The sequence below is a fragment of the Staurois parvus genome, unplaced genomic scaffold, assembly GCF_062004578.1.
Source record: "Staurois parvus isolate SC_StPar_1 unplaced genomic scaffold, SC_StPar_1.0 ptg000690l, whole genome shotgun sequence".
Taxonomy (NCBI): domain Eukaryota; kingdom Metazoa; phylum Chordata; class Amphibia; order Anura; family Ranidae; genus Staurois; species Staurois parvus.
In genome coordinates, this window is record NW_028318486.1 from 393,160 (window position 1) to 406,027 (window position 12,868).

At 45.0% G+C, this 12,868-nt stretch overlaps 1 protein-coding gene across 1 annotated transcript in view; it reads left to right on the forward strand.

Moving 5' to 3' along the window:
* MGAT1 (alpha-1,3-mannosyl-glycoprotein 2-beta-N-acetylglucosaminyltransferase) overlaps positions 1–12,868 on the forward strand; it is a 75,668-nt gene that overhangs the window by 4,705 nt on the left and 58,095 nt on the right. Inside the window, exon 2 of the mRNA XM_089652708.1 lies at positions 6,783–6,849. The gene's annotated coding sequence lies outside the window, so the exon portion shown is untranslated. The remainder of the gene's footprint in view (positions 1–6,782; positions 6,850–12,868) is intronic.

The window sequence follows — 12,868 nt, forward strand, 5'->3', positions numbered from 1 at the left end:
ATGGGGGATGAATTACTATATGGGGGATAAATTACTATGGGAGATGAATTACTATATGGGGGATGAATTACTATGGGAGATGAATTACTATATGGGGGATGAATTACTATATGGGGGATGAATTACTATATGGGGGATGAATTACTATATGAGGGATGAATTACTATATGGGGGATGAATTACTATAGGGGGGATAAATTACTATAGGGGGGATGAATTACTATGGGGGATGAATTACTATATGGGGGATGAATTACTATAGGGGGGATGAATTACTATAGGGGGGATGAATTACTATATGGGGGATGAATTACTATCTACTCTTGGTCCGGCCCTCGGGTCTAATATATGAACCCATTGCGGCCCTCAAGTCAAAAAGTTTGCCCACCCCTGCTCTAGACCATGTAGTCAGGTGGTCCTAGTTGATTATGTTGGGCAGAAGCTGCTTTTTTTTTTTTTTTTCTAGAACAACTTGTTTTATGAATATTGATACCCCATGATTGTCCGTTCTATCAGATGATTATTCCTGGAACTCATCTGCCAGTATTTGGGATTTGTAATTGGTCCCGGGTTGGGGTTCTGTTGAGGAAACTTTTATTATGTTTTATTCTATTAGAAAATGCAACTGATTTATGGATGATTTCTGAATCCTATGACTTTATTGTCAGTATAACATTGGACTTTGTCTTGTGTGTCCCTGGCTCTTTTTTATTTTGAAAGAAAAGTTTAGGCTTTCTTTCTTTCTTTTGAATCATATTTACCTAGGTGAACGCAGCATCGACCCAATGCTGTATCTGTCCCCGCCGGGTCTGAGGGTGAGGATCGAGCAATCAGACACAGCTAATAATAAAACACCGTGCAGCGCTAAAATATATATATAACTTTTAAGGTGCCTTAACGATATATATGATGAAGTTCTTGGGTAAACGATTATAAAAATATATATATAATAGAGAGAGAGAGAAATGTTCCAAAAGTGACAATCGTGCTCTTCTATTTCAATGGTTTTTATTAATTATTTTAAACAATATAAAGCAGAGGCAATAAAACACGCCCACGCAGGGGCTATCAATTGCACAGATAAAAAAAATGCAAAATAAAAAAAAAGGAAAAACAGTGCTCTAACGCCAACAGGGCAAAAGGTACGCCCACACAGGGGCTATTAATGGCACATACGTTGCAAAACATTAATGTAACTGCCTATAACAACTAAATGCAGCTGTCCAGTCATACCAAAAACAGAGAGAGAAAAAGGAAGAAAGAGGAAAAAAAAAGGGGGGGGGGCAAAGAGCAGGGGTCCAAGAGCGCCAATACCGAACGCCATTACATCCCCAGACTAGCCGGGGGGAGTGAGGGAAAGGCATATTGCAACCACGGCTCCCATATTTTAAAAAAATACGTTGGGAGTCGTTGCGGATACTCGACATCTGTTTGTTGAGCATCATAGTGGTCATACGTTCCCGCACCCCCTGAAGAGGGACAAACGGACATTTCCAGGCCTGAGCAATTGATAAAAACAGATAGGAAGCCAACTTCTGCTGGTGAGCCACGAGGCCCGGTATGGGGCAATGAAGCAAAGCATACCGAGCATCCCGGCGTATGGAGAGATGGAACAAGGTGAAAAGGAGGCCAAACACACAAGACCAAAAACGAAACAGTCTCGGGCATGACCACCAGATATGCAGACAATCATGCTCTTAAGGTGCCTGCTTCAAAGGTATTCCGGTGCTTGTGCAAATGGTTATAGTAAAATTGCATACTCACCCGATGCGCAACATAAATGCGCATTTAAATATAGGCCAAGATGTCCTCTCGGGAGATCAGGGTAGATCAGATGGTGGGTAATCCTCCCTCTGAAGGGTAAGTGGCACACCAGAAAATTCCAGGGCTTTACGGTGATCCAAGTCAGCCAGAGGTCCCCTATGGGGTTTGGTGGGTGCAGCTTTCTGGATATACAGGAGATCCCCTCTCTGGGTACTGGAATGGACCTGTTATCTTGAATGGGCTTCTGCAAACAAATTACTCCGTAGCATTGTCATTCGAATTTTCACTACTACTGGGTAGTCTTGAACGTTTCATGGCTTGCACAGGAATACCACTGGCAACCTGCCCGGCTGTTCCCGGCCACCTTGTGTGGAGATGGCGGTGCTCGTCCTCCCGATGATTGATTTGTTCCCCGGGTCCGGCCCAGCCGCTCCTGGAGCAGATTGCCTCTCCTCACACACACCTGATCGCTCAGTTCTCTCCCTTCACTCTGACCAGAGAGCTGGGACTGTCATTCTCCAGCTCTCTGCTCCCCCCACCTCCAGCACTCACTAGAGCGCTGGGCTGTGGAGGGGCTGGCTAAGGCTCTCAGGGGATCGCTGAGATGCTGAGCCAATTGCCGGTCCAGGGATCTGGGTGGATCCGGACTTTAAAGTCGGGATCTTTCCCAAGCTTGGACCAGCTGAGTGACGTCAGCCGACAGCAGGCTAAAGTCCAGGTTACAGATATGCAGAACGAACTGCACTTGTGATATCCACAGGAGAAGTACAGCTATACAAGCTTTGGCTGCACCTCTCCTTTAAAGTGGTATTAAACCCAAAAGCAAACATTGTATTGCAGCTGATCGGTTTTAAGATGTGATGGCTGCTTTCATTTTCTTTTTTAGGCTTGCTTTCTTCTATTTTCATCTGTTGATCCAGTCAGTAAGTCTGTTGTTTTTAAAAAGAACAAGCTCTCCAGCAGAACGTACCAGTTACATGGATGAGACAAACCATTTAACACTGACAGGGGGCGCTTAGAGTGATCAGCTTGTATTCGTGTAAAATCCCAAAAGGAAAAAAAACTTGGCTGTAACTGATTATAAAGTGTGAGCTGGAGTTTGGCTTTAGTTTGTTAGTGTATCTAAGTCTGCTAGTACATCTAACACCCCCCTCCCCCCAGACTGACAATGCTACTGTCTGCTGTGCCCTTTGTGCTCCTTCATCCAGAGTGGGGGCACTCTAATACAGGAGGTGTGCTACTGGCCGTATCACCAGGTGAAAACAGAGGGGGAAACGCCAAAATAAAAAGAAAACGAATGCAGCCACCACATCTAATGATTGGTAAGCTGCAATTTATTACAGTTTTGGGATTAATATCGCTTTAAGTTTATCCAAGGTTCATGATTAATGACAAACTCACCTGTATCTTACACAGTAACTCGAAGAAATTGGAACCCATGGATTCAGTACCTCTCTGTGCCTTAATGACCCTCATCTGGTCTTTCCTTTCTACTCTTTTCTTTGCTCTTTTTACTCTTTTTGTATTGCTCTATATTGTATATTTGATGCTGGCATGGCGGGACATACTTGACTACGTATTGGCTGCGATTTCTATCTTGTCTTTACCGTCAATTGTTATGGCAAAATTTGCTGTTTTGATGTTCCTATCTGTGTATGCGAAGGAACATTCTCTATTATTGTTTGTTTTATTTATGTTTCTTTTTTCTTTTGTTAAAGTGTTCAATAAAAACCATTGAAATGGAAGTTTAAGGCCAACGATGGGGCCCGGAGATTAATCTTGGGAGGGAATATTTTAAATTTTTTACAATTTTGTTATTGGAGGTCTGGACCTAGTCAGTGGAGACGAGATCCAGACCCCCACCCCATGAAGTGTGCGGAAGTAGATCATTATAATGACGAGAGGCTCAACAGAGCTGGAAGAGCTCGCTGTCCTGGTCCCCCATACTCACAGGAAGTCATGTGACATCACATCGCTTTGAACTCAGTAAGGGAACATTGGGTTAACAGCCAATGGAGCGTTGTGTAGCAAGAGCAGAAGTCAAGGCTTGGTGCTGCGTCCTGGCTTAGTAGACCAAAAACCAAATAAAGTGACCAATCTGTTATCCCAGCCAACTGGCCACATTGTTTGCAGGCTTTAGGACTACAACAAAATGGCGCCCGTCCACACACTGCATGAGCATATATTGAGCTCTTCTTAGTAAATAATGACTTCAGCTTGGTCCTACCCATGGGATAACCCCTCTGTTTCGCCCAGTAGGGGGCTTGATCAGAGAGACCCCTCCTGAGTGAAACATGATAGAGGGGTTCGCCCAGTAGGGGGCTTGATCAGAGAGACCCCTCCTGAGTGAAACATGATAGAGGGGTTCGCCCAGCAGGGGCTTGATCAGAGAGACCCCTCTTGAGTGAAACATGATAGAGGGGTTTGCCCAGCAGGGGCTTGATCAGAGAGACCCCTCCTGAGTGAAACATGAGGGGTTCACCCAGCAGGGGCTTGATCAGAGAGACCCCTCCTGAGTGAAACATGTTAGAGGGGTTCTCCCAGCAGGGGCTTGATCAGAGAGACCCCTCCTGAGTGAAACATGATAGAGGGGTTCTCCCAGCAGGGGCTTGATCAGAGAGACCCCTCCTGAGTGAAACATGTTAGAGGGGTTCGCCCAGCAGGGGCTTGATCAGAGAGACCCCTCCTGAGTGAAACATGTTAGAGGGTTTCGCCCAGTAGGGGCTTGATCAGAGAGACCCCTCCTGAGTGAAACATGTTAGAGGGGTTCTCCCAGCTGGGGCTTCGTCAGAGAGACCCCTCCTGAGTGAAACATGTTAGAGGGGTTCTCACAGCAGGGGCTTGATCAGAGAGACCCCTCCTGAGTGAAACATGTTAGAAGGGTTCGCCCAGCAGGGGCTTGATCAGAGAGACCCCTCCTGAGTGAAACATGTTAGAGGGGTTCGCCCAGCAGAGGCTTGATCAGAGAGACCCCTCCTGAGTGAAACATGTTAGAGGGCTTCTCCCGAGGGTAGGAGACCAAGCAGAAGTATTTTTTACGAAGGAGAGCTGAGGCAGTGTGCGAAAGGGCGACATTTTGCTGGGTCTTGACTGTCACAGAAAGCCGATCGTTCCAGCACCAAAGCAGGCGGGTCCACAGGAACAACTGAGACCGGACAGTGATGTAAAATGGTTTTGGGAGGAATAGCCGCTATCCCTGCGTTGTTTTAAAACAGCAACTGGGACTTAAGTAGTTAACGGCAAAAGGAGTGTGAGAAAGTCCATAGCAGACATCATGGGGTGTTTGCTCTTTGCACAGGTTCCCTTTAACGATGCTGCTGAACGGTTCCAAGGCCGCCATTGCTCACACTGCCGCTCAGTTTGGTGAGACGCTCATTGGAAAGTAGCAGATTGCTGGTGACAGCTGGTGTTCCAGGGATCTGCAAGGCAACACTGGGAAATGAGGACTTCCAGGCAACCAACCACTGATATCTCGTACTTACATTCAGGTTCATCATTGTAGAACAAGTTGAACTTGATTAACTTCTACCAGATATACCATGACCTGGATAAATGAGAACCGTGAGAGACAACCAATCAGTGAGAAAATAATTCCGCCCTGCAAACATTGCAACTGTGCAATAATCCCGAAGGGTCACCCAGACTACCCTAAATCATAGGTGGCAGATTCCAGACATCATCTCACAGGGTCACTGGGTGTGTATTTCCTGAAGACTGCTGTGTAACTCCCTCTTTTCTTCTGCACACAGAATCTCCTGGGGGGGTGTTATGGAATAGCTGCTCTATAGCATACGCCTGGGCAGCACAGTGGCTAAATGGTTAGCACTTCCGCCTGGCAGTACTAGGGTCATTGGTTTGAATCCCAACCATGGCATCATCTGCCTGGAGTTTGCATGTTCTCCCTGTGCCTGAGTGGGTTTCCTCCGAGTACTCCGGTTTCCTCTTACACTCCAAAGACATGCTGGTAGGTTGATTGGCTCCTGTCTAAAAAAATTGTCCCTAGTATGTGTATGTATGAATGTGAGTTAGGGACTTTAGATTGTACGCCCCTTGAGGGTTAGGGTAGGTTGATTGGCCTACTGACTAAATTGTCCCTAGTATGTGTATGTATGAATGTGAGTAAGGGACCTTATACCTTTATATTGTAAAGCGCTGAGCAAACTGTTGGCACAATATAAATCCTGTAAAATAATCCCAACCATGGCACCACCTGCCTGGAGTTTGCATGTTCTCCGTGTGCCTGTGTGGGTTTCCTCCAGGGACTCCGGTTTCCTCCCACACTCCAAAGACATGCTGGTAGGTTAATTGGCTCCTGTCTAAATTGTCCCTAGTATGTGTATGTATGAATGTGAGTTAGGGACCTTAGATTGTACACCCCTTGAGGGTTAGGGACTGATGTGAATGTACAATATATATATGTAAAGTGCGGCGTAAATTGATGGCGCTATATAAGTACCTGAAATAAATAGTGTACCTGCCCATCCCTTTCCTTCATTGGATTTTAGACCTTTCAATCATGGAGGCTCAACATCACATGAAAGCATTACCTAGGGTGGTCTGCATGCAAATGTAGTCTACGAATAGCCACTCCTCCAGACTGACATCCATCAATCAAGGCATTTTGATATTTACATAACTCCTCCCAACAGTCAGCCCACTGCTAATTTCAGGACTGAGGACTGAGAGGAGTACTGAGGCAGGGTGCTGTCAGGTCTTCATGAAGCTATCTATGTACAACACCCTGCTGACCCTTCACCTCCCACCAGCCACAAACTGTCTGCATTGCACTGAGGCCAAGTGATGATATCACAGAGTTTGAATTACGTTATGTAATGAAAATAGAAATATTTTATTTAAAAATGTAATTAGCATGTTGATAAGGATTTTTTTTTTGGGGGGGGAGAACCAGGGAAGGCAAACTATATGCAGATTAAAAGTTAATATCGCCCTTTTTAACACATCAGTATAATGAACTGACATTGCACAATGACATCAAGCTTTTTGTCTTTCCTGCACAGATATGATATGAAGGTGAAATCCAAAATAAATTACACAGGTGGCTGTCAAGATGGAAGTCTGGAGCAAGTGAGTGTTTGAATGAAAAGTGTAATATTGTAAAATGAAAAAAAATATATATATATGCGCTGAGCAATCCTGTATAATAATATATAAATGTGTGTATTGGGCCAGCCCTCCAAATCATGTGATTCAGGTGTTCCAATCCCCTCCATGGACACAGGTGTATAACATCAAGCCCCTAGGCATGCAGACGGCTTCTATAAACATTTGTGAAAGAATGGGTCGCTCTCAGGAGCTCAGTGACTCCAAGCGTGGTCCCGTGATAGGTTGTCACCTGTGCAATAAGTCCATCCGGGACATTTCCTGGCTACTAAATATTCCACGGTCAACTGTTAGTGGGATTATAACAAAGTGGAAGCAACTGGGAACAACAGCAGCTCAGCCACCAAGTGGTAGGCCACGTCACATGACAGAGCGGGGTCAGCGCATGCTGAAGCACACAGTGCGCAGAAGTCGCCAACTGTCTGCAGAGTCAATAGCTAAAGACCTCCAAACTTGGTGTGGCCTTCAGATTAGCACAACCACAGTGTGTAGAGAGCTTCATGGAATGGGTTTCCATGGCCGAGCAGCTGCATCCAAGCCTTACATCACCAAGTGCAATGCAAGGCGTCGGATGCAGTGGTGTAAAGCGGTGTGCCACTGGACTCTAGAGCAGAGGAGACGTGTTCTCTGGAGTGACCAATCACACTTCTCTGGCAATCTGATGGACGTGTCTGGGTTTGGCGGTTGCCAGGAGAACGGTACTTGCCTGACTGCATTGTGCCAAGTGTAAAGTTTGGTGGAGGGGGGATTATGGTGTGGGGTTGTTTTTCAGGGGGTGGGCTTGGCCACCTAGTTCCAGAGAAGAGAACTCTTAAGGCGTTGGCATACCAAGACATTTTGGACAATTTCATGCTCCCCCCTTTGTGGGAAGAGTTTGGGGATGGCCCCTTTCTGTTCCAACATGACTGCACACCAGTGCACAAAGCAAGGTCCATAAAGACATGGAGGAGCCAGTTTGGGGTGGAGGAACTTGACTGTCCTGCACAGAGTCCTGACCTCAACCCCATAGAACACCTTTGGTATGAATTAGAGTGGAGACTGTGAGCCAGGCCTCCTCCCCCGACATCAGTGCCTGACCTCACAAATGTGCTCCTGGAAGAATGGTCCAACCTTCCCATAGACACCCTCCTAAACCTTGTGGACGGCCTTCCCAGAAGAGTTGAAGCTGTTATAGCTGCAAAGGGCGGGGCCAACTCAATATTGAACCCTACGGACTAAGACTGGGGGGCCATTAAAGGTCATGTGCGTGGAAAGGCAGGCCGACCAATACTTTTGGCAATATAGTGTATATAAACACAACACACTTGCACACTTATGTATGTGTGTGTGGTATATAATAAATATATATATACACACACACACCGGCCACTTTATTAGGTACACCTGTTCAGTTGCTTGGTAACATAACAACAATTGCTAATCAGCCAATCATGGCAACAACTGAATACATTTAGGCATGTAGATGTGGTGAAGACCACTTGCTGAAATTAAAAAATGAGCATCAGAATGAGGGTTTAAGTGACTTTGAACGTGGCATGGTTTCTGGTGTCAGACAGGCTGGTCTGAGTATTTCAAAAACTGCTGATCTCCTGGGATTTTCATGTACAACCATCTGTAGGATTTACAGAGAATGGTCCGAAAAAGAAAATATTCAGTGAGCTGCAGTTGTGTGGAGGAAAATGCCTTGTTGGTGTCAGAGGAGAATGGGCAGACTGGTTTGAGATGATAGAAAGGCAACAGTAACTCAAATAACCACTTGTTAGGACCAAGGTATGCAGAATGCTATCTCTGAATGCACTACATGTTGAAGCAGATGGGCTACAGCAGCAGAAGACCACACCGGGTGCCACTCCTGTCAGCTGAGAACAGGAAACGGAAGCTACAATTAGCACAGACTCACCAAAATTGGACAATAGAAGATTGGAAAAACGTTGCCTGGTCTGATGAGTCTGCAACATTCAGATGGTAGGGTCAGAATTTGGTGTAAACAACATGAAAGCATGGATCCATCCTGCCTTGTATCAACTTTGACTCATCAGTCCAGAGCAGCTGCTGCCACCCCAGTTCCTATGTTTTTGTGTGTAGAACATGGAAACAAGGCTAAGTGACCCAACTATGCACAAAATGAAAGGAAATGTGGTGCAGAAATTGCTTTAAAATCACTTTAACCGCCTCCCGCCCGCCATATAGTACAATGACGGGCGCAAGGTGGTTCTCTCGTTCTGGGAAGACGTCATATGACGTCCTCACATTCTAACCACGCATGCACGGCTCACGGAGAGCACAGCACGGCGATCGGCGGTGTGTTGTGTCCCTCGGACACAGCGGATCACCAATCAATGGAAAGAGACGAAGATGCCGGCTCGGTCATGTGATCAGCTGTGTCCAATCACAGCTGATCGCATGTAAATAGGGTTATCGGCATTTCTCTCCTCACGAGCTGTCATGCTGACAGAGGAGAGGAGAGCCGGTGATCGGCATTCCTCAGAGGGGACATCTACACTGATCATCAGGGCACTGATCATCAGTGTGCCCTGATGATCAGTGTAGCCCCAGCAGTGCCACCTGTCAGTGCTCAGCAGTGCCACCTACGAGTGCCCATCAGTGCCACATCAATGCCACATAGTGCCTACCAGTGCACATCAATGCTACATAACTGTGCCCATCTAAGCTGCCTTTCAGTGTCACCCATCAGTGCCAGTCAATGCCACCTATCAATGTCAGTCAGTGCCGCCTATCAGTGTTGCCTAACAGTGCAAGTCAGTGCCGCCTATTAGTGCGATATATGAGTGCTGCCTTTCAGTGATGCCTGTCAATGCCCATCAGTGCCTCCTCATCAGAGCCACCTATCAGTGCCCATCACCGCAGCTTCATTAGCGCACATCAGTGAAGGAGAGAAATCACTTATTTACAAAATTGTGTAACAAAAACTAAGAAAAAACTTTTTTTTTTTAAATTTTCAGTGGTTTTTGGTTTGTTTAAGAAAAATAAAAAACCCCGAGGTGATTAAATACCACCAAAATACAGCTCCATCTGTCACAAAAAAATGATATAAATGTCATATGGGTACAGTGTTGCATGACTGCGCAATTGTCATTCAAAGTGCAACAGCGCTGAAAGCTGGAAATTGGCCTGGGCAGGAAGGGGGTAGAAGTGCCCTGTAGGCAGGAAGGGGGTAGAAGTGCCCTGTAGGCAGGAAGGGGGTAGAAGTGCCCTGTAGGCAGGAAGGGGGTATAAGTGCCCTGTAGGCAGGAAGGGAGTAGAAGTGCCCGGTAGGCAGGAAGGGGGTATAAGTGCCCTGTAGGCTAGCGGTTAAAAAAACAAAATATTGGCTTTTTTTTTTTTTTGCTGGTGGTTTCCCCACAGGGAAGGATCACCCTCTCTGTATATCCTAGGGACCTTTGTCACCAGGACAGAAAGTCATAGGAAATGGAAACATAGACCGCTGTCACTGAATGATGAGGCGAGGGGAACGCTCTGCTGTTCATGAGACAACGAATATAAAAATCAGCGAGCCTGCATCAGATTAACCTTTATAAAGAATGCGATGCGAGGCTAATATCGGCACTGTCTGCAGACATATGATTTTGGTTAATAATGTTGCAGACACCTTTAACCCCTTTCAGCCCTCGGTCTTATTTTTGACATTTTCCAGGATGATGTCCCATGCTGGGAATAAGTTAATAAACTCTCCCTTCAAGAGCCAGTACACACAGGATACGCTCACATTGTGGCAGACGTAGGCTCCATGTACACTTCTGAACGATGGAAACTGATTGCTGGAAAACGTAGGTTAAAAAACGTCTGTTTAGCCGCGTTTACATACCGCGTTTATGCGCGTTCCTGTGCGTTTGCATTTAGAAGCATTTTTTAACCACTTCCTGTCCGGACACTTTACCCCCCTTCCTGTCCAGGCCAATTTTCAGCTTTCGACGCTATCACACTTTGACAATTGCGCGGTCATGCAGCACCGTACCCATATGAATTTGTTAGCATTTTTTTGAGACAGATAAAGATTTATTTTAGTGGTATTTATTCACCGCTGGGATTTTGTTTTTTTTGCTATGTAAATGAAAAAGTCCAAAACTTTTGAAAAGTGTTTTGCTTATAAAATTTTGCAAATAAATAATATTTCATCATAAATCTTGGCCAAAATGTATTCCGTTATCTTTTAATGAAAAAAAAAAAACCCAAATTAGTTTATAACCAAAAATATTATAATTTTTAAACATTTTTTTTTTTACATTTCTTTTTATTTTTTTATTACATACTGTCACCCTAGCAGTACAGTGTCACCATGGTGACACTGTACTACTTGTGGGGGGTGATGATTTTTTTTTTACACTGATTGCTTTTACACCCATAAAGGCTGTAAAAACAATCATTTCTTCTCTAGCTGCATTTTTGCAGCCATTGAGAACGACTCTCCCACCTGACATCCTTTGATTGAAAAGTCAGGGGAATTTGTCAGCCAAAGAGCAGCTGCATTGACGACCAGATAACCAAAGGATGTGGTGCCGCTCAAGCTGAAGGGTGACCGGTTCCCTGAATCCATTGAAAGATGGAATGCCGGCTTGTCTGTGTACCGCTTCATGTAAATGGAAGGATCGCTGTTCTCCCGATCAGCCGATCTAAACAGAGGCTGAAAGGTGGAATCAGCCCACATGTCTCAGCCAAAACTACACCCACCGACGCGTTTCGTCCTGCTCACTGGGGGATTACCCACTTTAAGTCCTGACACCCCCCTTCCTGCCCAGGCCAATTTTCAGCTTTATCACACTTTGAATGACAATTGCGCGGTCATGCAACACTGTACTCATATGAATTTTTTTGAGACAGATAAAACTTTATTTTGCTGGTGTTTATTCACCACTGAGATTTTTATTTTTTTGCTATATAAATGAAAAAGTCCAAAAATTTTGAAAAAAAGTGTTTTACTTTATTTTGCAAATAATCTTTCTTCATAAATCTTGGCCAAAATTTATTCCGTTATCTTTTTAGTAAAAAAAAAATAACGCAAACTAGTTTATACCCAAAAATTATAATTTAAAAAATAAAATTTTTTTACAATTTTATTTTTATTATATTATTATTTGTTTTTTTTTTTACATACTGTCACCCTAGCAGTATAGTGTCACCATAGTGACACTGTACTACTTGTGGGGGTGATGAAGATTTTTTTTTTACACACTGATTGCTTTTACACCCATAAAGGCTGTAAAAGCAATCATTTCTCCTTTTCTCTGGCTGCATTCTTGCAGCCATTGAAAAATACTGTGAAAGCTGTGATTGGTCACAGCTTGTCACATGGTACAAGGCTGTTGTGAATAGCCCTGTACCATGTGACCTCTGTGATCATTCACAGATTTCACACGTCGTAACCAATGGTGTCAGAAGTGACATCTTGTTTACTATTGTTCATGTGATCACTGATTGGCCAATCAGTGATCACATGATCGGGACCTCACACAGAGGTCCCGTACAACGATCGTGGTGCTGCGCGCTCCCTGGAAGCGCGCACAAGCAGGGAGTGGGGAGGATGTTTATAAGCGGCCACCCGCCCCTGCACTTCTCCCGTCCGGCTGTTTATGTACATGGGCCAGACCGGAAGTGGTTAATGATAGGGCGGGGTGAAACGCGTTGGGGGCGTGGCTTTGGTGGAGACACATCTGTTGGCCTCTGTTTACAAGGGCTGTTCAGGAGAACTGCGATTCTTTCATTTACATGAAGCAGCCAATTCTAATCAGATGCAGCTGCAGTTTGGGTATCCTGACAGCTGCCGCCTGGTGGCTGCTCCAGTTATGTTACATTCCCCCCAGTAAGTGTACTTTCAAACACATGGCCGTGTTTTTTTATCACTTGCTGCCTCCCTATATTACCTGCCAACATTTCCTGTTTAATTAGCCCATTCAAACTGCTTAGACAAGTTAATTAACATTTCAATAGAGAGAAGCCCAGCTACTGACTGACACACAATTAACCC